Source organism: Vulpes lagopus, chromosome 11 (genome assembly GCF_018345385.1).
Source record: "Vulpes lagopus strain Blue_001 chromosome 11, ASM1834538v1, whole genome shotgun sequence".
In the NCBI taxonomy this organism is placed as follows: Eukaryota; Metazoa; Chordata; class Mammalia; order Carnivora; family Canidae; genus Vulpes; species Vulpes lagopus.
This window is the reverse complement of record NC_054834.1, coordinates 25,341,036-25,364,492: the sequence shown is the minus strand read 5'-3', so window position 1 is coordinate 25,364,492 and position 23,457 is coordinate 25,341,036. Positions and strand designations below refer to the sequence as shown.

The 23,457-nt window shown below is 43.9% G+C and overlaps 1 protein-coding gene across 14 annotated transcripts in view; it reads right to left on the bottom strand.

Annotated features, from left to right (window-relative positions):
* Positions 1–23,457, bottom strand: part of DISP1 (dispatched RND transporter family member 1) — a 157,944-nt gene that overhangs the window by 115,446 nt on the left and 19,041 nt on the right. The window lies entirely within an intron of this gene.

Here is a 23,457-nt window from a genome sequence, read left to right as displayed (position 1 = left end):
ACAAAGCCTCAGTCAACAGAAATAAATGGTCAAGCAGGATTTAAAAGAAAACTTTTATATGGAAATGTTTAAAAGCCTCAAGTCTATAATCCCTTTAAGAGCAGACAGTAATTATCTGAATGGTTCTCTCCCTCTGCACTGTCTCAGCAGCTGAAATCAGCAGCATATTCCTAAATATTTAGGATATCAGATAGTACATTCTTAAGAAAATCTAACTCCTCAACTTCTCCATTCCTTGTTAGACTACTCCACTGGATAAAATTAGTTGCATGCCATTATCTTTAAGTTGATTTTTAAAAAATTTATAAGAGAGCACACAGAGGGTGCCCTGAGATCCACCTGAGATCATAACCTAAGCTGAAATCAAGAGTCGGACGCTTAACCGACTGAGCCACCCAGGTACCTGCCGAGTATTTAGTATCTTCCCATTTTTCTTACTAAAATACAATTAATCAATTATTTTAAGTGACTTCTATCAATTCACCATTCTATCAAAACTGAAAAGGCAAGATCAGTGGCAAGATAAAGATGATCACTAAGCAGAAACAGCCCAAGACTGGAAGGGAGCACCAAGGTCAGCGATGGCAGGAGGACTATCATTGCCGCTGAAGGACGAAGTGGACGCAGGCCTCGGCACCGGGATGCACGGGTCACAGCCCAGCTCCGCCTTTTCTGAGTTCTACGACGCAGGGCACCTGAACGTGTCACCTGGAAGGGAGGATCCCAGAAGCCACGGTTACGTGAGTTCAAATGAGACCATGAGGCCGGCACATCACACACGCCCAACAGGCGTCAGCGCACAACAGAGCCGGGCAGGCTGACACGTGGCCACAGCTGTGAACCCCGCTCCGCAGTCACCCCAATACTGCTGCAGGGCCCCCTGCTGTGGCTTCCCGGCCTTCGTGGGGAGGTCCTGAACCCTGACCCATGCACCACCAGCATTGTTCCCTACAGAACTCTGTGAGCCCCCAACCAATGGGATGAAGATGACAACTCCGTGACCAGGCGCGTCACTCCTCTGACGGGGAGACAGCAGCAGAGAATGGGCTTACATCGTTCTGCTTCTTTAAAAAACCAAAAAACTGTTGCTTTCAAAGTAAAAAATACCACCAACTGGAATGCAGTTCTTCCTCATTCCATCCTTCCACAAAGTGAATTCAAATGGATGAGTGAGGGGTGCCTGCGGGGCTGGGGGGTTGAGCATCTGCCTTCAGCTCAGGTCAAGATCTCGGGGTCCTGGGCTCGTGCCCCACATCGGGCTCCCTGCTCACAGGGATCTCCCCCTCCTTCTGCCCGCCCCTCCCACTTGTGCGCTCGCGCTCTCTCTCTCAAATAAATAGATGAATAAAATCTTAAAAAAAAAAAGGGAGGGATGAGTGAATGAATCAATGAATGAATTAAAGAACTAAATCACTGAAATACTTCATGACGCGTTAATTCACAAACACAGTGATATAATAGTTGCTACTGATAACCAAAAACTCCTCACCAAGCTCCAGCTGATGGAGCCCTCATGGCATCAAGTGGAGATGGTTTTGGAAGTCTCAGCTTTGTTCTGCAATGTTCTGACTCTCCCTTATTATGAAAAAAGAATTGTTACTAATCTTGATGTAAGGGAATGCAAGTATATAAGCTGGTTGAAAGGAACCAGCCACAAAAGGTCTCATATTATATGACCCCCTTTATGTGAAACATCCAGAATAAGCAAATCCACAAAGGCAGTAGATTACTGGTTGCCTCCTGCTGAGATGAGGAGCAGGGACTGCTCTTGGGCAGGGGATTTCCTTGGTGGGGTGGGGGAGGGGTGTTAACATTTTCCTACTAGTAGATGAGATGGTTGCACAACCATCTGTGGATATGCTAAAACCACTGAACAGCACACTCACAATATGTGAAATGTATCTCAATAAAACTTGAAAAAATTAGAGAGAGATATTAGCTTTGAGTATGTGTTCTGATTTGTTTTTCATGAATGTCAGTAGTTAAGCTGCAGGACTCGGTTTTTTTTACAATTTTTTTTAATGAGCTGGCAATATGACACCCTATTATAAAACTTCCTAAAAATAGAAATTATATCACCATCACCAAAAATTGTATCCACCCCTTAAAGTAATAAATCAATGATGCCTAGGTTTATCTCAAAATCATCTTTGATTTCAGAAGTGAAATGATGAATGATTTACATGCTTCTTTGATTGGACAACTCCAAGAAATCATATCCAAACCTGTTACCTATTAGGAAAGAGTCCACGCAAGCATTTATGACCTACATGCTTCAGCTAGCTCTTATTTCTGGCCCTCCCGCCCACCAGGATACCTAAACTCTTGTTAGTGGATGCTGTGGTTCCAGGGCCTGGATCTCACCCCTAAGGACACGATGCCCCACCTGCTGCGGGCTCACAGAGGAATTGGGCTCTGGGCATGGCTCTCACCCAAAGCCCGCCATCACTAGGGGGAGATGTGGTACCCCACAGTGCCACGGCCAGTCGTGCCCTGGGATGAGAACCAGTAGAAGGGGCAGGCAGCAGCCGAGCCACCTCAGGCCCCGAGAAGTAAGGGAGGCAGTAATTACAAGGGCCATGCAACGAGATGGCTCTCGCCGGTGCTGCTGACGCCATGCGCAGACAGCAAAGGCTGAGTGTGAAGGAGGAAGGACCTCCCTGGCGGCATGTAACACACCCTGACACCCAAAATCTGAGGCTTGAACCCAGGACAAGACAGAGATGAACTGAGCTCCCAGCTGCATTTTCAGCCCCTCAAGTCAGCCAGACCAAGGTCCACTTCTGATTAGGAAAAGGTGGAACCCCAAGACGTAAGACGAGGACACCTAGATGATGCGAATCCTGATCTCTGGATTCCCAGGAACCATTTGATCCTGCAGAATTAGCACGTCCCCTTGTGTGAAGAGGACCCAAAGATTACTACCTTATGGGACAACCTGTGTCCTCTGGGGCCCACGTGTACTTCTCCTCCCGGCCTCCAGGCCAATCACAAAACCTAATGCTCAGGAAGAAAGGGACCATATACTGAAGGAGTGCAGGACTGACTCAGCCAACGTGTAGGGCAGGAGCCTGAAGACATAGGGCTGCATCCTAAAGACGCTGGGTCATGGGGGACAAAGGAGAGTTCATGCAGCTGGGAGCACTCTCCCACGACACAGGATGCAACCCGGACAAGGACCCTGGCTGGAAATGACAGAATGACACAAGTAAGACAGCTCCTGAAATGTGGAAAAAGTGGCAGCCACACAACACGCGAAGGAGAAATACCACAAGTGCCGTGGAGGATGGTGAAGCAGGTGACGGTTCTGTTCAGAGAAGTGGGCACCTTGACAGCATGTACGAGGTAAGGCTGTAGCTACGCTCCAGCAGGGCCCTGGGGACACTGCACCCCCCGAAGCAACGGGGAGCACTGCTGAGAGCAGGCCAGCAGCATTGCTGAGCTCAGGCCACCTGTCCTCCTGAGGCCGGGCTGGCCACGGGCACCAGCGACCGAGCTGGCACCCCGCGCCACAAAGACCTGGCCCCGGGCCCTGGATGCCTGAGAACCCCGAGGTCCAGAGCTGCCCCAGGGCCTGACCCAAAGCACTGGATGCAGCTGCACCGGGCTTGGCTCCTCCCTCTGCCCGATCGTGAGTCGCAAACCTCACTTCCCCACAGGTGTTGTTGCCAAGAGAATTGTCTAAGAAACCTCCTACATGCAAATCTCTGCCTCGGATTTCTGTTCCCAGGTGAGCCAGACCTAAAACAAACTTAAACATTCCAAAATGCTGGATAAACAAAACAAACATTTCTGAAACGTGCAGTAAGAAATTAAATGTGGAGAGGCCCCAACCAGCCCGGAGCGGGCGCTGGAGCCGACCGTGGTTGCTGCGGCAGATCTGCCAGTTTCAATGACCAAGAAGCTTGAATTGTAACATCTATCAAGGAGCGGAAATGAGGATTTAAATGCCCTTAGAAAACCAATTATTCTTGCTTCACAGAACCCGTATGTTTTGGGAGACTAGAAGCACCCTCATTCTAGAAACGGGACCTAAAGCTCAGGTGCTAGGTAAATCGGTCTAATTCCTGTCCCGCCCTGGAGAGGTCTTCTGGTAACTTCTGGGAAAGAGCCTCTCTCAACCTGGAGCTGATGCAGCCATTTTAGAGCCCTGAGGGAAGCAGGCGTGAACACGAATTCTACAGGCAGACCAGAGCAGAGCTGGAGGAACTGCAGACAAAGACAAGAGTCTCGGTCAAACAGCACATAAGACTGGCATTTCTCTAAACTTCCCAGTTAGGTAAATAGAATAAATCCCTGTTTTATGTAGCTATTTAGGTCTTGAAAGCCTGTCCAAAAAACACTATCCAAAGGAATGTTTGGATTCCAGAAAAAGGTCCTGGGATTTTAAAATGAGAGCAGAAACTTAAATACATATATAAGATCGGAAGATAAAGCAGAAGAGATCTCCCACACACTAGAAAGAAAGAAAGAAAGAAAGAAAGAAAGAAAGAAAGAAAGAAAGAAAGAAAGAAAGAAAGAAAGAAAGAAAGAAAGAAAAAAAAAATTAGAAGACCAAAATCTAGGAGATCTAATACTGGACTACAGAAATTCTAGTAAAAAGAAAAGGGAGAGAAGAAATCATCAAAAAGATAATACAAGAAAATTTCCCACAAACTCCAAGAAAAACAAGTTATGGGAAAAAGTGAATATAACCGCAATCACTCTGTGGCTCCGCTATAAATAATAATTATAATAATGAAGTCACTGACCAACCGAAAACCAGGTACCTGTTACGGGGAACAATGTTGCAGGGGAGAGGGAAAGAATGGACAACCAAGGTCTAAAAGAGGTAAATCCTCAATTACCTCATTAAAATGTCAAGAGATACGTGACAAATGAAGAAATGGCATCATAAATAATACTGAAAAGTAGAGACATAAATACTAGAAAAAAACGCTGAAAGAAATCAAACCAGCCACCTTTGGGGCTACTGACCAATGTCTTTCTCTAGACGCTTGACCTCATTGTTTGACTTTTCAATAGTAATTAAACCTGTAAACGTTTGTGGGAAACAAGTGTTTATAACATTAGATAACAAGAACTATCTCTCCATACATTTTTACATTCTTTTATCTCAATTAAATTGTACATTTTTCTGATTTAGAGGGTCTCTTGCTCATATCTGATTGTTTCATTCTAGATAAAGTGTATTCTTGGTTACTATTATGCACAACACTACAAAAGTTTTGTTTTGTAACTGGCTGTTATTACCTATTTGACATACATTTTAAATACTTAAATAATTCTTGTTTTTAATATTCTTAAATCCACCACAGTAGAAAGGATTTTCATGACCTCTCTAGTTTGCATTGTGCCCCACCCACAACAGGGAGAAAGAACCTATTTAACAATAATAGATAACACTAACAGAGCACTTCCTATGTGGTATGTGCCAAACCAGGAAATTTATAAAATCTGGTCTTCACAACTTATTTTCTGTTGAGGTATACTTGCACATCTGAGTTTCAGGTGCTCAGGTGTGCAACACAATGATTTGTATGTACTGCAAAATGACCACAAGAATTAAGTCCAGTTAACACCCAATGTCATACAGAGTTCCAAAATTCTTTTTCTTATGAGAACTTTCAAGACCCACTTTTCTTACTACTTTCAAATATCCAACACAGTGTCATTAATTATAATCACCATGCTGTATATTACGCCTCCGTGACTTATTTATTTTATAACTGGAAATCTGAACCCCTTGACTCCCTTCACCCATTTTGCCCACCTGCACCCCCGGCCTCAGGCAATTGCCATCTATTCCTTATATCCATGAGCAGTTTTTTCATTTTTAGATTCCACATGTGAGATCATACGGCATTTATCTTTTATGTCTGATTTAGTTCACTTAGCATAATGCCCTCAACATCTATCAGTGTTATTGCAAATGGTAAGATTTCATTTCTACGGCTGATTATTTTATGTGTGTGTGTGTGTGTGTGTGTGTATAGACATATATAGACATATATACACACAGATATCACATTTTATCGATCCACCCATCAACGGACACTGGTTGTTTCTACATCTTGGCTACTGTAAATAATGCTGCTATGAACATGGGGGTATAGATAACATTTTGAATGATTGCTTTCATTTTCTTAAATATTCAGAAGTAGAATTGCTGGATTATATGGTAGCTGTATTTTCGATTTTTCTGAGAAACCTCAGCAGTTTTCCACAGTGGCTATACAAATTTATCCCCCCCCCCAAAAAAAATTTTTTTTAATTGAAAAACAAAACGTATGTGTAGAATTCTAGCATGAAAAAAAAATTACATTCCCACCAACAGGGCATTGAAGTTTCCCTTCTCTCCATATCCTCACCGACTTGTTCTCTGTCTTTTTTATGATGGCCATTCTAACAGGCATGAGGTGGGATCTCACTGTGGCTCTGATCGCATTTCCCTGATGACTGGTGATGTTGAGCAGCTTTTCAGGCACCTGTTGGCCATCTGTATGTCTTCTTTGGAAAAATGTCTGTTCAGATCCTTTGCCCATTTGTTAATCACATGTTTTTTTGCCATTGAGTTGTAGGAGTTCTTTATATATTTGGATTTTTTTTTAAGATTTTATTTATTTATTCAAGAGAGACACAGAGAGAGGCAGAGACACAGAGGGAGAAGCAGGCTCCCTGCAGGGAGCGCGATGTGGGACTCGATCCCAGGTCTCCAGGATCACGCCCTGGGCCAAAGGCAGATGCTCAACTACTGAGCCACCCAGGCGTCCCTATATTTTTGGATATTAGACCTTTATATAAGATGATTTGCAAATACTTCTGACATTCAGTAGGCAACCCACAAGTCTTTAAGGTAGTGTTTTGTTTGGTAGAAGGCAGCAAGCTGTAACAGCTGTAGCAAAGAAATACAGAAATGCAAGCGCTAAGTACGACAGATGTTTATTTCTCTCATGGTAACAGTTCAAAGGTGAGTGACCTGTGGTCGGTGAGCGCTCTGCTCCAAGGAACCTAGAGCAGCTAGTCCGTTCTGTTGTCTTCATCATTTGGTGTCCGCCTCTGGATCCAAGGCTGCCACTTCCATTCTTGTCATTTCCCAGTCAAACAGAAGCAGGAAATGAGGACATCCAGGGCAAATAACTCTCTTTAAGAAGAGGGCCCAAAAGTTGCCTGCAACTCTTCCTTTCCAATCCCAGTGTCCCAAATGTAGTCACAAGGCTGTGTCCAGGTGATCTTGCTAGGAAATGCAGTGACTGGTGGGTGGTCATGGGTTAGCTGACGCTGGGGTGGGACTGGGAAGTCTGTTTGTCAAAAGAAGAAAAAAAATGGCCACTGCAGTACAGTTAGCCGTCTTTGTCATGGGGTGGGCATCATCACCCCTACTTTTTTAAGTGAGGAAAATTGAGATTCAGAGCTATCTGCCAAAGGCCCCATAGCTAGTAATAATTAAGCCGGGATTCAACTGCATATTTTATCTCTAGATCCTATATTATTTCTAGTAAATCATGCTAAGTGACAAGAGGAGTACATATAAATTTTACAATGTCTTGCTAAATATGGCACAACTGGATTGGTTCTAACCAGACACTCCTGGGTGTCCAGAAGTAGTGGCCTCCCCACCCACAGCAGGATCGGCCTGTCCACTTCTATCTGAGGGGCTCAGCCCCTCACTGCCTAAGGAAACAGTAATGATCCCCCCAGAGGCAGCAGTCATGCAAGACAATGCCGACTGTGGTCAGGACTCCCCTCTCCTACCCATCTGTATTTCTAGACTGGCAACTACAATGGAGTCCTATCACGTCCCTAAACGTGGGAGACAGCGTGTGGGTCATGAGGAACGGTGCTGCATTTCAAAAGAATTACTTGGGTTTTCTAATCTATACAAGCAGAAATCCAAGGAACATGTGTAGAAATGGATATTTAGGGCTGTGGGATGATAGTGGAAAAACATCACGTTGGATCAGGCTGGATTGACTGCTACGGGCTCACAAAGATACTGAGCAGTAATGATGCCGCTCAGGAGTCAGCGCAGGCTCTGGGGCCGCTGGCTGGTCGGGGGGAGGGAGGTCAGCAGAGGCCGCGCTGCGAGCAAACTGGAACCGCCCAAGCTCCCTTGGTCTAACGCAGAAGAAGGGAGCCAAAGGCGCAGGGAGGCTGGGACGTTAGAGCAGATTTTTCACTTACGACCTGCTTGCTCAGCAGGGTTGAATCCAGAAGACAGGATTTTCACCAATACTTTGAGAAATAAATTTGTTGGGGGGAGGGCTGCAGCCTTGAAGGACTCCATTAGCTGCCTTCCTACATGGGCTAGACCTTACACTGACAACTACAACCAACTCAACTGGAAAACCTAAAACCAACGGGAGTGGCCGGTCCCGGGGTGGCAGGTGCCAAGCGAGATCCCGAGCAGCCAAAGGCAAGGTGGGTGCACCACAGCCAAACGGGTGGCAGCCGGAACAGCAAGCAGAATGGCAGGACTCACTTAGGGCCATGGCACGAGCTAGTGACCCACGGTGCTGCTAGAAGAGGAATCCGCATGAGGTCTACTGTGGTCTTACCTGACCTGTATAAGCAGAATCAACCTAGGTCAAGAGAACAAAAGTCTAACTCAAACCACTAACACAGAGCCATGGCCCCCCATCAACTCCTACACTTGAGCCAGAGGGCCCCCAGCCACACTTTTTAAAAGTAGGCTCCGTACCCAGTGTGGAGCCCAGTGCAGGCCGTGAACTCCTGACCTTGAGACCAAGACCCACGCTGAGTCGGATGCTGAGCTGAGCCCCCGGGCGCCCCCGGATCTAGAGCCCTTGAATAAGGGGAGGCCCAATCCCCCTGAGGAAGGACCCTGGCACAGAGCAAAAATGAACACGGTCAATCATTCCCCAGTCTTCCCCCAAAGGGACCTACGCGGGCTTTTGCCAACGTTAACTGTGGATTTGGGAAAGGAAACAATCAGACCTTTTAAGGACTCATGGACACTGGCCCTGAACTAACAAACTCCAGGAAACCCAAACGTCACGTGGCCCTCCAGTCAGAGCGGGGGCCTATGCGGGCTCAGGGCATCAATGGAGTTTTGGCCCAGGCCTGTGTCACACGGATCCGGGGGGTCCCCAAGGCTACCCTGTGCCATGGCCCCCGTGCCGGAAGGCGTGAGTGGAACATGCACACCTAGAGGCTGGCAGAGCTGCTGCTAACAGAAGGACGCACACTGGTTCCCTGACCCATGTAACGAGGGCTCCTACGGCGGGAAAGCCACGTGGAAGCGGCAGGACTGCCCAAACCTAGGATAACGGCAAATTGGAAGCAACAGCACATCCCCTACCACATCCCACAGGGACTGCAGAGCTTAGTGCTATGGCCAAGTAGCTGAAAGATGCAGGGTGGTAATGCCTACCCCCCCCCCCCCGGGGATGTGGCCCTGGGCCGAAGGCAGATGCCCCCGGAGAACGAGGGGCCGCCCTAAGCTCAACCGGGTGGGAACTGGTCATCGCTGCTGTGCTGGATGTGGTTCCGCTGCAGGAGCCAACGCATCCCGCTGGGGCCTGGGGGGCAGTGACCGATCCAGCAAATACCTTCCCCCGCCCAGTCCACAGGCCCTACCAGAACCAGGTACCCTCACTGTCCGGCCTCGGAAGTACATCACCTCTTTAGCTGTAAGCATAGCTGACTTCCTGGACACCCGAATCGGCTTTCCTTCCCGCACCTTCCACGGGTCCATACATTGATGGCACTGTGCTGATCGGGTTCCACTGAAGGAAGAGTAAGAACTACTCCAGCCTTCCTGCCTCGATTTGGATTTTGGAGGGAACCCACTCCTCATGTTGGCATGTGACTTCAGCCCATTTACCAAGTGACCTGAAAAGCTGTTAGTTTGACTGGGGCCCTGCCCTTTGGGTCCCGTGATCCAGAGGATCCCATGGAGTCTGCGGAGGCAGCGGCAGGCAAGAATGTGTTTGGAGCACCTGGCAGGCCCCATCGGTGAGTTGCCACAGGCCTTCAGGATTTGGGAGCAAGGACCTGCCACCATCCTCACTCTCCTTTTAAGACACACTCCTGGCCTGCTCCTAGGCCTTAGTACCAATTAAACGCTTGGCCTCAAATTACCCTGAGTAATTTGGAAGGGAGGGAGTGCTGCCCATCAAGAAGGGAGTATAATGACCCACCAAGCCATACGCTGGGCGTGTGCAGCCATTCTCCACCGTCAAATGTAAGTGGCACAGGGATCAGGCCCAAGCAGGCCTTGAAAACACAAGAAAGACACACGAAGTGGCCCAAACGCCCACGGCCCCCACTGTGGCTACCCTGCCTTCTCTCTCCCAGCCTGCACCTACAGCTTCATGGGGGTTCCCCGTGATTCACTGACGAAGACTCAGGCCTGGTTTACAGGTGCGTCTTGCTGCTAAGCAGGCACCGCCAGAGAGTGCGCAGCTCCAGCACGCCTCCTCCTCGCCGGAGCATTCCTCAAGGAAAGCGGGGAAGGGAAATCCCCTCAGCGGACAGAACTGTGTGCAGTGCACCGAGGTGTGTCCTGTGCCAGACGTGGTTGAACGTGATAATTCATGGGCTGCCGCCGATGGTTTGGCTGGATGGTCACGGAAATGGGAGAACGATAATCAGAAAATTGGTAACCAAGAAAGCTGGGAAAGATGAATATGGAACAGACCTCTCTGAATGGGCAAAACATATCTGTGTCCCATGTGAGTACTCAGCAGAGTAACTCCAGCAGAGGAGGATTCTAACAATCAAGTGGATAAGAAGATCCAGGATCCCCACTACATAGGGGGAACTGGGCAGCAAGTCCATAATGGGTGTACCAGTATGTCTGGGGATCAGGAGATCCCCTAGGCTATTATCTCTTAGTGTTGCCAGAATTAAGGTCAATGTAAACTACAATGCCATCCCGGCAGGACTACTAACGCTGCAGATCCTTCAGGAACGAAGGCTTGTGTCACTCCATCAGGTAAAGAACCACGACCAGGTGAGGTGCCAGCGGAAGACACAGGGAATACAGAATGGGCAGCAGGTGAAGGGAGTTATAAATACCAGCTACGACCATGTGACCAGTTACAGCAATAAGGTCTGTATTGGTCATATTTGTTACAAATGAGCGTACGAGGACATATACTAAGTAAACATGTACATGAAGCACAAAACTCTGCAAATATCTTTAAGAAGATGCATACATGTGCCAAGTTGGCTTGAGATGGTTAATTTTATGTGTCAAGTTCACTGGAGCAAGGGATGCCAGACAGCTGGTAAAGCCTTATTTCTGGGTGTGTCTATGAAGGTATTTCTGGAAGAGATTAGCATTTGAATCGGTGAACTGAGTAAAAAAGATTGTGTTCCCCAATGTGTGTGGGCATCATCCGATCCTTTGAGAACCTGGAAAGAACAAAAGCTGTAGAGGAAGAGTGAATTTGCCCCATCTAACCCAAGACATACATCTTCTCCTGCCCTCAGGCACTAGCACTCCTGGACTCAAGTCAGGACTTACACCTTCACTATCCTCCCTGGTTCTCAGGCCTTCAGACTTAGACTGCATTACACCATCAACTGTCCTGGTTCACATGTTCATAGGCGGCCGAATGTGGGACTTCTCGATCTCCATCTGCAGAACCGATTTCCATAATAAACATCTGTACACAGTCTATGTAGATAGATCTGGAAGGGACCCTCAATATTTACTTCTAAGTCCATCATTTTACAGATAATACTAACTCAGAGCTTAAGTTCCTACAGCCAGTTAGTGGGAAAAAATGCGGCAAGTACAGATCCTACAATTTCCATTCTAGTGGGTTTTTTTTCCACTACCCTATCCTATCTTCTAGTGAGAGCAAGGTTTGTCCTGTCATAATTATAGTCATTCCCACATGTTAAATTGTTTGAGTAATTTTTTCTTCCAGGTGATAACAAAGCTCTAGTCCCAAGGAGATCAATCCTAAAGTCTGGTCATACATTACCACTTTGGTACATTTGCAGAAAATGAAATATGGTTTTTAAGTATGGGGACACCTGGGTGGCTCAGTGGTTGAGTGTCTGCCTTCGGCTCAGGACATCATCCCGGGGTCCTGGGATCAAGTCCTGCATCGGGCTCCCTGCATGGAGCCTGCTTCTCCCTCTGCCTGTGTCTCTGCCTCTCTCTCTCTCTCTCTCTCTGCCATGAATAAAAATCTTTTAAAAAAATATAACAAAATTGGGAAACAGTTATTATTTTTATTTATGTTGTTTTTTTGGAGGGGAGGAGGAGAGAGAGAGAATCTTAAGCAGGCTCCACGCCCAGAAAGAAACTCAACACGGGCCTCAATCTCAAGGGACTGAGTTCAAGGGATACTTGAACTTCAGGCCTCCTGCTCTCAGTGACCTCACAGTCTTCAAAAGCAGTGTCAGACTGAAAGGAAAAAGGCTAATCAGAAATTGATGTAACATTTTCTCTCCCCAGATGAGCACTGGAGACACTGAGACAGCACTATCTCCTCAGTCACCTGCCTAAAACCTACTTCACAGCCTCCATGAGACTACACGTCAAGGCAAATGAAACTCTTAAGAGCCTTTTCCAAAAATATTAGTAAAAGTCATTAGTCCTCATGCTGAGTAGGCAACCCTCAATTTATCCTATTTGTCAGAAACACAATTCAGATAAAGATATAAAATGGATAAAAACTAGTGAGTTTTACTATGTTTTACTAAAACATCAGCAAAATTTTGGAATAAAAGCTATGAAATCTTTGTGTTGTCTGTATATACGTGTAGATTATGGATATGTGATATTATTCTATCTCTGGAAGTTATTACCAGATTAATTTATAAAATCTCTTAAAGGAGGGCTTTTAAAATTGACTTAGAGATAAATGAGCACTTATATAAATTATTTCTAAAATTCACAGAAATATAGAAACTAACCCAAACTTTTATTTTTTTAAGTTCACATGATCTGAGATAAGCTTTGATAAATAAAGCTAGCTTTACAATTGTTGATAAGATACAGGTATATTTTTAGGGCTGTCAGTTTTAAATATAATGCACCATACAGGCTTTTTTTTTTTCTACTTAGGTTTACAAGTCACACAAGCTTATGTTATCTCTAATAAATGTTTTGAGATTATGAAATATAAACCCAACCTAGAACAAAATGTACAATAAAAATACATTACTTGGTGTATGTCAAGGACAACAGTGTAAAAAAAAAAAAAAAGGAAGAAGGAAGAATATGAAGGAGGAGGGGGGGGATGAAAAAAAGAGTGGGAGAATCACGTATTTTTCATACTTGCTTGATTTGTCCAGAAGAAAAATAATTTAAAATGATGGCTAGTTTTATTTAATATCTCACAAAATTTTCATGAGCAATTCATAAATAACTACTAAGAATAAGTGATTTAATGTAAGTGGGATAAAAGCTTATAAACGAGCTTTTTAAAAACCATTGTTTTATAATGTCTACTTAAAAAGTTTCCAAAATTTTTTTTTTAGAAACTTAGCTATAATAAGTTAAACGATGGAGAGTCAGGCAGCCCTGGTGGCGCAGCGGTTTAGCACCGCCTGCAGCCCGGGGTGTGGTCCTGGAGACCAGGGATCGAGTCCCACATCAGGCTTGTCGCATGGAGCCTGCTTCTCCCTCTGCCTGTGTCTCTGCCTCTCTCTCTCTCTCTCTCTCTCTGTGCCTCTATGAATAAATAAATAAAATCTTTAAAAAAAAAACAGAAAAATAAATAAATGAGAGTCATTGACTATCTTGACCATTTCCAAATACCTTAAAGCACTGAAACATTAATTGTTCATTATAAGTTTATGTACTTTTTGATTCTTAAATTTGGTAGAGACAGAAGATACTTACGTCTGTTAGCAAACATGTGCTTTGCCACACTGAAAAGCTATACTTAGAGGAAGCATATGCCTCTAGAAATTGTGAAGTTGTATATTCATATATTTTCTAACAAACTACAGATTGTTATGTGGCAGACAGCTCATAGTTGTGCTACAGACAGTATGTGGCAGTTAAGTTGGACGCTTAACCAACTGAGCCACCTAGGAGCCCCAACTGAGTAATTTTTTGTTTATAGAAGGTCTGAGGAAAAGGAATTTTATTGTGTTTAAGCTGTTAAGATTAAATAGATTTATTTGTAAGTTAAAAAACAAAAGATGAGGGTGCCTGGGTGGCTCAGCTAGTTAAGCATAGGACTGTTGATTTTGGCTCTGGTCATGATCTCAGGGTGGTGAGACTGAGCCCCACACCGAGCCCCATGCTCAGCAGAGAGTCAGCTTGAGATTCTCCATCTCCCTTGCCCTCTGCACCCATGCATTCTCTGTCTGATAAATTTTTTTTAAGATTTTATTTATTCATGAGAGACACACAGAGGCAGAGACAAAGGCAGAGGGAGACGCAGGCTCCCTGTGGGGAGCCTGATGTGGGACCAGATCCCATGACCCCGGGATCACAACCTGAGCCAAAGGCAGATGCTCAACCACTGAGCCACCCAGGTGCCCCCAAAAAGATGAACCTTAATATCAGAGGTATACTGATATAAAACTAGAATGACAAATTTCCTTGGATTACTGTCTGCTTACATTAAGAAACTGAAAAAGTTTCCTGGGGAACCAAAGTTCTGCATGTCATCAGAATGACTTTCTGGGCTTCATGCTGTCTTCATCAGGTCTTTGATTATTTAGGAAAACCAAATCTTCTCATATTAAGAGAGCTAAGGGTTTGTTCACAACTATGTTACCTTCTGTATTTGCCTTTAAGCACTTTTTTGTCACTCTGGTTAAGTAATGAAGTATTATAATGATCTATGGTACTATTTAATCAAGCATTCAAATCTTTTGACATTTTTGACAAGATTTCCAAAATCAAATTCTAGATAGTCTTTTCTACCTAAACTAACTTTGATATTTTAAAGAGGGTCCCTGGAAAAATCTCAAAGGATTTGTCTCTCACTTTGAAAGAGATGTTAAAACTAATTAGTTTTGGGGATCCCTGGGTGGCTCAGCGGTTTAGCACCTGCCTTCAGCCCAGGGCGTGATCCTGGAGACCCAGAATCGAGTCCCACGTTGGGCTCCTTGCATGGAGCCTGATTCTCCCTCTGCCTGTGTCTCTGCCTCTGTGTGTGTGTGTGTGTGTGTGTGTGTGTGTGTGTGTCTCATGAATAAATAAACTCTTTAAAAAAAAACTAATTAGGTTTATTTGATATATTAAACTGCATGGGAAATGTTGTCCAAGAAGTGATAAACTTTCTTTTGGTTATATTCGTACGGATATATGCTATTTAATATAAGTATTTCAGAACTGCATGAAGTTCACAGAAATTTGTATTTTTGATGTTCATGATGTGTTTAGCATCATGTTATCAGTCATAATTCTGGTTATTATGTTAAAGTATCATATCTCACTGAAATAAAGTTCCTTGTCAGTTACATTAGAATAACCTCTTATCAGATTTTTAACCATGGCCATTTTACAGTCTTTTGTCATTCACAGACAAAAGACTTGTTTTTACTCCTGATCCTTCTCTGAACATGTTTACAATCAGGTACAGGCAAGAATGCCCAATGATGCCAACCCTTTTAGACCATGCCAGTGGACTAATTTTCCAAACTAATGAAGCTGATGGGGTCATAAGACTGCTAATCAAAGATCAACTAGAACAAGAATTAATTACATGAGACTGAAGGAACTGATGAGGAAGGTTGTAACTTAACTTTTTGCTTAAAACATTGCTCATTTTTTATTATTTGGGTTTCCTCTTAAATGGTCTGTAATTTACAACAATTTGGTAAAGTATGGTTTTGTGGACAGAGATGAAACAATTTGTTTTCTTCCTTCCCTGGTCCTTCCAGTGTTCAGAACCTCTTAATATTTTTGTTTTCATCACAATATAGTTATTTGCCTAAGCCCAATAAAAATCGGTTTTCCTTGTAACAGGAACTAATCAAAAGCATTGGTTATATTACCAAGGCTTTGACTCAACTGTCATATCTGAGAATGATGTATACAATTAGATATGACCAGGCAGAGATAAGGAACAAAGATGTCTTCAGGGAGCTAGTGCTAATAAAACTCTTGAGAGAAAAAATTGGCCTAGTAACTGGCTTATAGGTTTCCCAATCTTACAGGTGAGTACGGAATGTCACTTCCTAGGGTGCTCAGGAAACATGAAATATTGTGGGAATCTCAGGAAGACAGGAATTCAGCCAAATCTATAGGCAATAAGGCAAAAATCCAGTGGCAAGTTCTTGGCCTGGCTTCCTAGTCATGAGAAGCTTTTAAATCTAATTTGAGACTCATTGAAAGTTCTAGCAAAGCAAGCTTAAAAATTTGATTCTATATCATCAATCACTTTTCTTGCTGCACCTGTGTAAATAATCAGGCCAAAATTAATGAGATTAGGCTTACTTGGCAAACAGAATACTTTATCTTTGATAGAAATGGGAGTGACTGTAGAGAGACTACAGCTAACTGTAGTCTACCTTGGGGGTCTTAATTTCTACTCTTGTTCATTAAGTTGCAGGTTTTGTTATCTACCTATAAATAGGACTGGATCCTGAATTCTTCTGGCTTTCTCCAAAATCTAGCTATAATTCTCTAAACTAACATTTCTAATTTTTCTCCCACTAAATTTCTAAACACTTCTAAATTCTCCCTAAATTTCGCTTCAGAATCACAGAACCCAAACTGTTCTCTTCTTGAAACCCTGCAAGCTGAGGATAGTGGGCTTGATTTAAACTTCTGAGAAATCACTCCAGCAGATCATGCAAGCAACCTTCCTGCCTGCAGCTGTGTAGGCCACTCAGAAAGTTCACTGGAACACGTGATGACGCCACAGACATTCAAACTGCAAATCAGGAAAATCTGTCAGATCGGCATTGCCTGCCCTCACTCCACCATCTAAAAGATGCTTTGAGCCCAATTATCTAGAAATCTTGACTGCCTGCCTTCTGGACTCAAAAACCGAGTTTAGAGTTTGTTCTAACCATTAATCTCTTTTTTAAAAAAGATTATTTATTTATTAATTCAGAGAGAGAGAGAGAGAGAGAGAGGCAGAGACACAGAGGGAGAAGCAGGCATCATACAGAGAGCCTGACGTGGGACTCGATCCAGGGTCTCCAGGATCACGCCCTGGGCTGCAGGAGGCACTAAACCGCTGTGCCACAGGGGCTGCCTGAATCTTTTTTGTTGTTGTTGTTTTGTCTCTAGAAAAATATCCTTTCTTAAGTGCCTGATTGCTCATACCATGGAAAGACCTAACACAGGTAGGCATCTACTCCACCTGATAATACTACCACTTCCTGAAACGAGACACAACTGTTTGACAGGACTGACCTCTTCCAGGACTGAGACTGGTTCCATGGGTTATGGGACAGTCTACCAACTCGAGGTCTGGACTAGGAGACTTCTTGGGAAAGTTTCTCATGGGGGAATGACAGGGTTCAGGACATGCTACCCCAGAATATGGCACCTTGGTATGCTGAATATTACAAACTGAAGGAATTTAAGAAATGGCACGTGCAGAAATGACTATCTGGACTTCCCCTGATAGAGCATAAGATGCTCAAATGAGAGGTGCCCTCCCTGGATCCAGAGAGAAGGAGCATACTCCTTTCCAAAGACAGAGGGACACTGAGAAGACCCTGTTTTCTTCTGTTTACTACTCTCAGCTCATACTTGTTTTTGTCCCATCATATTTTTCATTTTCTAATTTTGATCAAACCTAGGATAAAAATCAAGTTTTAACCATTTCTTTGGTCTTCATTTCCTTCTGAAACCTCCTGTATCACATAAAATTTGTATTAAATAAATTTGTATGCATTCTTTCATTAATTTATTTTCTTAAAGATTTATTTATTTTTTTATTCATGAGAGATACAGAGAGAGAGAGAGAGAGAGAGAGGGAGGCAGAGACACACGCAGAGGGAGAAGCAGGCTCATGTAGGAGCCCGATGCAGAACTTGATCCCGGGACTCCAGGATCACGCCTTAGGCTAAAGGCAGACGCTCGACCACTGAGCACCCAGGTGTCCCTCTTTCATTAATTTCTTTTGTTATAGAGAACTTAGGAAGGTAGAAGTGAAGCCGGCTTTTTTCTCCCCATGAGAAGTCTTCACCAGATGACTTCCAAAGAAAACTTTTGAATACTCCCCTTTATGCAGGCTTATATTGATTGTCCTCTAGAGGAAGAAAGAGAAAAGTCTGAAACAGATCTCTTAATAAGGCATTAAGTATTGTTTTATCTTGCATCTTATTCTGAGATAAACAGAAGCCAAGAATTACTTATGCTGAGCATCAATTGCCATGTGTAAAGCTTACGTAGGAGCAATACTCTTAAGAATACTTATAATATTAAGCCTAAAGTTAACATGAACATGTCAAAACTTATTTGTATCAGAATTTTGCAAAGTTCTGAGCATTTACCTTCTTTAAGGGCCTCAGTAATCTTCAAAGAGATAACTGTACTTCATCAGCTGTCTTCAGATTTTAGGCTCAAGAACAGCTTTTTTATTATTATTAAAAGAAATTAGATAAATTTTCCTCGAATCTGTTTTAATTCATGTTTTTAAGAGAAAAAATGCATTATCAAAAACGACGTCTGTTCTATTTTTCATCTCTTCTCCTTATTTACCACCAATAAGTATTAAGAGGGCATCTAAAAGCAGAAAATAATTTTAGAGCAGTGTTTACTAGACTCGTTTTTTAATATAATCTTACAATGTGATTACCTACATTGTTAAAATACAATTTTAATAGGAAAGACGCTTAACTCATATTTTTTAATGGGTTAAGGTTAATGCTTTATCAAATTTATTCTGTAGCAGGCGGTGTTAATTTAACGTAGTTGGCAGGGGTTTTCAGTTTGTGCTAAGAGAAAAGATGAGCATTTGAAGGAAAACGGTCGCTTGCCTTTAAGTGGTGAGGTTAACGACTTAAGTCCCATCTTTGCACTGCCAGTGTGAACTACAACAGCTTTCTCTGTGCTTTTTCCTCCAGGGGGTCATGCAGTTTGGTGTTTACCACAGACTTGAATATCTTCGAGTCCTACAAACCATGTAACTGGACCATGAAATCCATCAACTCTTTCAAAGGACCCTTTGCAAGTAGATTTTCCTTTTTATTTGGGGGGCTCAGGTCATTGCCATGAAAAGACTGTACCATCTGTGTATGTATATTGGAAACTTTTCCCCTCCCTCCGTCCCCTTCCCCTTCACATTCTTTAGAGTTTCAATGCACACATTTGTACAGTACTGTTTAGCTGTCTACCCCCCAATGGCCCCTGCCACCAGCAGAGTCAGCTCTGTGCTAAGGAACCGGCCGTGACATTTTAAAAAATCGAACACTGTGTATGGCATTTTGCGGCTGTCTTTTACAGATGACAAGTTAGCGTCTTGAGATAACCTCTGCTCCTTGTCCTTTTATTTTCTTTTAATGGGGAAGGAGCCTAATCTCTAAAGAATGGTTTCTATGTTTGTGAAGAACCTGCAAAGGCTGTTATGGTGGAACACGGAACAGATGGATCTTTTGGATTCACGTATCTGTAAGGTTCTCAACATGTTTCCTCTAAAAACGGTTTGTGGGTCCTTTTTTCTTACGCAGGATGTGTGTACATACTAGTTGTGTAGAACCTTTAATATTCTGGCCTTTAATTGTGCTAATGTGAAATGCTTCTCAGACAATTTTCTTAAAAACTGGGTTAACACTGAATGGCAGCATTATTACCTGATAAGAGCTACTACTCCATTCTATTACTCAGTAATCAGGCAATGATGTGTAAAATATGTGGATAGTATTTTGGGGACAATAAGTTTACTTTTGGACAAAAAAGGCATTCCTAAATTTATTTAATATATGCTAAATATCCATGATGTATACAGACCTATGTGTGATGCTGGCCAGAATTTATAAATAGCCATAATAAATTCTTTTCCCCAATCTTCAACAACCTCACATCCTGTACTTGCTGTGCATAAGTGTTGTAGTGATTCAGAGGAGATTATCACAGGACAATGGGACTGGAGAAAAATTTATGGACATAATGACCTGAGCTGCAGGGAAACTGAGGGTGGGCTTTGGAGAAGTGTAGATGTACAGGACATACAGGGAGGCTGAATGAAGGGGGTAATCGCAGGATGTGTTTCAGGGACCAGTATTGTTGTAGTGCATTGGACCCACATCAGGGTATAGGAGACTGAGGCTAGGACCTGCAGGACAGTGAGTACCATCCTGAGGGACACTACACCTTGGGAAACATTCAGATGATTGATCACTGATTCTTTTGTTGACCAAGTGAATAAGTACCGTGCACCAGGCACCAACTACGCAGAAGAACAGAGCAGGTTGGAGCACAGCTCTAAGTCCTGATTGGCTGCCTGATGCTTTAGTGACCCTGCGCAACCTCTCCAATTGATCTGTGATGATAAATCTGTCAAATCACCAAGTTGTTATCAAATTTTCTAATGTTTAAGGCCTTAATAAGAACTTTCAGTTTTGATTACAGATCATTAAACATAAAAAAACCTATTTGATCATCACTAACAAAAATTTTAGTGTTTCACTTACCAGTTTCTCAGTTGAGAATTTTTTAAACAAAAGGTTGTTTTTAGCTAATGGTTATTTCTTTTGGACACTTGAATGAATTTTAAGTTAAATCTACCATGAAAATGAATATACGTTAAGCTGGGTTAAAATTTTCAGGTTTACATTTAAATAAGTTAAATGCAAAGCCAGAATTAACCAGAGCAATCTTGTCCCCCTGACGCGGCTGGGGGAAGGAGCGGGAGGCAGGGTGGGCCAGTTCCGCAATTCCGCCCTTATCAGTAGAGAGGGTGCCATTTTCAGGAAGACAAGGTGGATGGAGGTTTGTCTTGTCACTGCTGGTGTTTTCTTCATTCGAATGCGGAGCTGGAAAGCACAGCGGAATCAGAGCTTCCACACGCTGGTACAGATGGAGGCGGGAGGCCAGCGGGGAGCGGGCCCACCTGCAGCCTCACAGGGCCCTATCTTCCTGAAGAGTAAGTCCGTCCTTCCAGGCTGCCTACTTTTCTGTTCAAGGGCACTCCACGGGCTCCAACCTCGGTCGACCTACTGAACATTCGGGTACCTCACTGCCAGCCTCCAGGACTAGTGGAACCACCTTCGTCTCTGGCACCGCCGGACAGTGGGCAGGACTCGGCAGCACGGGAGCTGGGGCCTAGCCCGAGGGTCAGCAGGAAAGGCTCGGCCCGCTCAGGTTCTTCGGCGTCCATGGCTCTGCAGGTGCCACCCTCCTCGTACGACCATGAGGACAGCACGGCAGGATGACGAGTTACGACGCATTTGTCTCAGCTGCTATGAAGCGAGCTCTTAACACAAAGCAGACTCATGTGTCCTCAGAGACTCTTCTGGTAATAGAACTGGAGCCAGAAGACCTGGCTTGACTCCAGGCAGCCCCGAGCAAGAAGTAGGCCCTCTTCATTGGCTTTCTTTTTAGTAAAGGGAGGGACCATTATCCCTGTTGCTGGAGGCTGCAGTGAGGCCTAAAGAAGATGCTGAGGAAGCAGGTTACAAAATCCTAACGAGCTATGCAGGTGGCAGGTGGCAGCGGGAGCCACAGCACCCATAAGGCCAGCGACAGCACACATCTGGAAGCTGGAAGCCCCAAGGGCAGAACCATGTCTACTGTACGTGCTTATCTCAGTTTGTTTATTTCTAAGTTTAAGAACTTTTCACCATATTCTATTTGACCCTTTTCCTCAGAAGTTTGGTTAATTCTTCTCCATTTTAGAAATAAAAGAGTGTAAAGAAAGCAGAGTGCCCTATTCTATAGCTGGATGGGTAAGCTAACTCTCTGTGGCTAATCCCCACTAGTCAAGAGGCGGGTGGTTAACAACATGGTTCTCTTTCAGTTCTCCGTCTGCCTCCAAGGAAAAGGAATGAAGTAACAGCTGGGGATCCAGAGGACATCAATATGGGAAGGAAGGGTGTCTGGGTAAAAGCTGGACAGAGAGGAATCCAGGCTTGGCAGCTGAATGAACAATTCAGGAGTCTGGTCTGGGTCCAAGAAAGATAATCTATCCCAGGCGGGGAGCACAGGCCTCCCTGCGGAGACATTCGGTCAGAGCCCAGGAGTGTTCACCAAGCTTACCTGCACACCTGACACACCGCGCACGCTGCATGCTCTCCCAATGCTACCCTGCATTGGGAGCATTCGTATACCCAGAGATGGTACTTAAGACTTGATATTTTAAGATAATGCCCATCTGATTCTGTTTAGTAAGCTACATATATCCTTCCAGTTAGTTTTTCAGAAAATAAACTGACTCTCTTTCTGGCTGGATCACACATGACTCATGCGATATTGGGGAAGGTTCTCGCTTCTTGTGAATGTTCACTTTTTTTTTAATGAGCTGTAAAAAATTCTTGTAGAGTTGTTGAGATGAAAAATCCTATGTGTAAAGCACCTAGTACAGTGCCAGGTGCACAAGAGGGATTCAGTTAATGACGGGTATTAATCTGTTATCTAGGCTTAACGCGTAACTATTTGTGTTTCATTGGCAGTAAGTTCCGTGGATATACATCACATGAGCATTCCAAATCCCAGTCTTGTGGGTTTCAATATTTGTTTTTAGACTAAATTAATATTATGCTCTTTCACAGATTTCTGAGAGCACAGAAACCATGTTCTGTTAAATTGTGGGCAGTGATTTAAAAGGCACATATCGGGGATCCCTGGGTGGCGCAGCGGTTTGGCGCCTGCCTTTGGCCCAGGGCGCGATCCTGGAGACCCGGGATCGAATCCCACATCGGGCTCCCGGTGCATGGAGCCTGCTTCTCCCTCTGCCTGTGTCTCTGCCTCTCTCTCTCTCTCTGTGACTATCATAAATAAATAAAAAAAATTTAAAAAAAAAAATAAAAATAAAAGGCACATATCAGTTGTCGGAAGCAGTTTCAATGAACAAAAGAAAATTTCAAATTTTGAAAGGGTCACTTATTCTTTAATTTTACGGTTATATTTGTATCCTTGACAAGGATAATAATCTTCTCAAACTAAATTGGAGTCATCTAGACTATAAGATACACCAGTCATGTCATCGCCTCTCCATCTTTGGTAATACAAATGATTTTAATTTTCCAATCCTGATGACCACAACTTCACTATAGAAAGTGGACAATGGGAGTAAGTTGCTGCCTTGAAAATATTTAAAAACTTTTCCCAGGGACAACTGGGTGGTGTAGTTGGTTAAGTGTCCAATTCTTGATTTTGGCTCAGTTCATGATCTCAGGTCATGAGATCAAGCTCTGCACTGAGCATGGAGCCTGCTTATGATTCTCTCTCTCCCTCTCCCTGCTTGTGCTCTCTCTTAAAAAAAAAAAAATCCTTTAAAATATCTTAATCAGGGGATCCCTGGGTGGCGCAGCGGTTTGGCGCCTGCCTTTGGCCCAGGGCGCGATCCTGGAGACCCGGGATCGAATCCCACATCGGGTTCCCGGTGCATG